This window comes from Chrysochloris asiatica, unplaced genomic scaffold, assembly GCF_000296735.1.
Source record: "Chrysochloris asiatica unplaced genomic scaffold, ChrAsi1.0 scaffold00106, whole genome shotgun sequence".
Classification (NCBI taxonomy): domain Eukaryota; kingdom Metazoa; phylum Chordata; class Mammalia; order Afrosoricida; family Chrysochloridae; genus Chrysochloris; species Chrysochloris asiatica.
In genome coordinates this window covers 2,831,735-2,835,065 of record NW_006408624.1, presented here as the reverse complement: position 1 = coordinate 2,835,065, position 3,331 = coordinate 2,831,735, and the positions used below count along the sequence as shown (strand labels likewise).

At 35.1% G+C, this 3,331-nt stretch overlaps 1 protein-coding gene across 1 annotated transcript in view; it reads right to left on the bottom strand.

Annotated features, from left to right (window-relative positions):
* Positions 1-1,208, bottom strand: part of AGO4 (argonaute RISC catalytic component 4) — a 30,489-nt gene extending 29,281 nt beyond the window's left edge. Inside the window, exon 1 of the mRNA XM_006867529.1 lies at positions 1,042-1,208. The gene's annotated coding sequence lies outside the window, so the exon portion shown is untranslated. The remainder of the gene's footprint in view (positions 1-1,041) is intronic.
* Between the last annotated feature and the right edge of the window lie 2,123 nt (positions 1,209-3,331).

Genomic DNA, 3,331 nt, shown 5'->3' with positions numbered 1-3,331 from the left:
ATTTGCTTATTTATAGTCTTCTCCCACTAAATGTAAAAGTTCCTCAAGAGTAGGAACTTTTTCATGTTTTATTCAAGTTGTATTTCCAGAGCCTAGAACAATCCTTGACACATAGCAAGCACTTAGTAAATTATTTGTTGAATGAATCGTTGTTAGCCACAGCAGTGCCAATTCTATGACAACTGATCTCTCAGTCATAATAATAATCCAATTATTATAACCTCACATGAGATTGAACTGTATGCGAGCCCAAGTATTGATTTGTAATGATAAAAAAAATCAAACAGTGCAAAATATTTTATTCAATATAAAGAGTATTCTTAGAAAATCAAGGATCTTAGTGTTAAAGACTGCCTGAATAACACTGCATGGAATCAGGAACAAAGAATGTAGTGCTCACTGAATGCTGTAAGAGTATTTGCTACAGGTCTATGTGTTCACACCTGGTATATGGCCTTTTATACAGCAGACCATATTTCTGTCTCTCATCAGGACTCCTTCTAGATAATGCTAGAAATAAATACAGCTTCTCAAAGCTTATTTTTTACAACACTCCAAGACAATAATTCTGTCTTTACAATTACACTTTTTTCTTGTCCAATTACAATACTTAATAATAAAATTTGAATCTCCATGTCATTTTCTTTCCTATGGGCACTAAAGTCTCCACTTTGTTCATACATTTATGCTACTTATGGTCAATGAAAGAATGACTTTTCCTCTCTTTGGTTGTTCCTCCACCTCCATCCCCAAAAAAACAGAAAGAATGGAAGAAAATACTGTTGAATGATGATGTATGGAGAAGGTTGTAAAAATTGCAATGAAACAATGGTGTAAAGCCGATGTTCTCCCATATAAACTACCACTCAGTTCACACACACACACACAAAGGTTAAAATTAAAATAAAAAGAAGAAGAAGAAGCTTACCATCTTAGAGAAAAATAAAAGTCCACATAAGATTTTAGAGAACAATGTGGTTGGTACATAATTAACAAATTATATGCACTTAAACATAGAATTCTACTTTTTCTAATCCTTACCTGTTGACTCTACGAGGCCGTTTTTCTGGTTTGATATCCACATCATAATGATACACATCTATTTTAGGAATCTGAACTTGAAAATGATTGGCTAACAGTCTAATTGGTTTTCCAACAGTCCCAAGGCCAGGACGACGAGGTGGCTGAAACAAGCTGGTCGGAGGTCCTAAGGAGATTGAAAGACATATGGCATGGTATTTATTAGATCTTGAAGGAAAATATCTCTTAATAATAATAATAATAACAATCACTGCAATAATTGTTAAGCACCATCGAGTCAGTTCCAACCCATAGCAACCCTGTTTCCTAGGAGCAGCTGGTGATCTTGAACCACCGGCTTGTAAATTTATATACATTTAAAAATAAAATCATCTCTGAACTCTGAGGCTTATCACCATATTCAAACTAGAGATGATCTATTAATCCTACATAAACTAGCCTGTATTATCAGAACACTGACAGAGAACTGCCAGAAATTCAAGCTGAATTCAGAAGACAGCATGGAATGAGGGATATTTTTACTGATGTCAGATGGATCTTGTCTGAGAGTAGAGAACATCTGAAAGATGTTTACCTGTGTTTTTGTTTTCTTTCTCATAGATTTTTTTCTTTGAACTTTTCATTATGATTCGGGTGAAAGTTTACAGAGCAAATTAATTTTCCATTTAATAATTTATATACATTTTGTTGCATTACAATGGTGGCATACCCCACTATGGAACATCATTCTTCCTGTTTCCTCCCTGTGTTTCTTATTTAAATGCTTCCTTCTTGTCTGCTACTTACTGCATTCCTAGCTGTTTTTGGGCAAATGTTGCTCTTGTTTTCTTGTGTTTTTTTTGACTATGCAAAGGGATTCAATTTTGTGGCTTATACCAAATTATGGGTAACATTGTGAAGAATGGGAATTCCAGAACACTTAGTTGTGTTCATGTGGAATCTGCACATTGCCCAATAGGAAGTGATTTGAACAGAACCAGGGGAAACAGTGATTTAAAATCAGGAAGGATGTACATCAGGGTTGTATCCTTTCACCGTACTTATTCAATTTGTATGCTGAGCAAACAATCCAAGAAGCTGGCCAAGATGAGGAAAAACATGGTTACCAGACTGGGGGAAGACTCATTAACAACCTGCAATATGTAAATGACATAACTTTGCTGAAAGTGAAGAGGACTTCAGCCTTCAAGATGAATTATACCTCAGCATAAAGGAAACAAAAATCTTCACAACTACCACTAAGCAACATCATGACAATGGAGAAAAGACTGAGGCTGTTGAGGATTTCATTTTACTTAGATCCACAATCAACATCCATAGAAGCAACAGTCAAGAAATCAAACGACATATTGCATTTGGCAAATCTGCTACAAAAGACCTCTAAAGTGTTAAAAAACAAAACAAAAGATTGTGACAATGGCACAAAATTGGGCAATGTTTCACACTGCTGTACACAGGATCACTATGAGTCGGAACTGACTAGATGGCACCTAACAACAATAATTATTACAACAACAACAACAAGTACAGACAGGAAAGATTAAACAGAAGCTGTTTATCAATTTACTTGCTAATTTTGATAGTAAAACAATACTAATAATTCTAGCTAGACGTTCTTGTCTAAAATCTAATCTTTTTAGAACCTGGACAATCTAACATTTTTCCGGACCATAAGGCCTAGTTTATTCATTCAACAGACAGTTATTCATTTATGTCATACTTAATCTGCACTGTGGACTCAAAACAGAGTCCCTGCCCTCAAAGAACTTATAGTTAAAACCAGTGGTTCTCAACCAGGGAAGACCATCTTACAAAATAAAAGCATTTGACAACTATTCGGAGACATTTTTGGATGTCAGAACATAGAGGGTGCTACTGGCATCTAGTGGGTAAAACTCAAGGATACAGTTAAATATCCTACAATGCACAGGACAATCTTCAACAGCCAAGAATTACCTAGTCCAAAATATCAATAAATATCAATAGTGCTGACAACGTCAAAAAATCCTTATCTAGACAGACTACTTTTCCCAAACTATCATGTTAATAGTTCATGAGATGCTTCACACACACACACAGATTCCATAAGTTAAAGAAACCTTACATATTTGTTAAAATTCTATAACATTCATTATCACAGTAAAGTCTTTAGTCATGTAATAGATTAACCTGTTTACCTTTAACTCATCATTTATTCAACCTATTGGACTAAGCATTGGGCTGCTAACTACAAGGTCAGTGGTTCAAATCCACCAACTGCTCCATAGGGAAAAGATGAGGCCATCTGTTT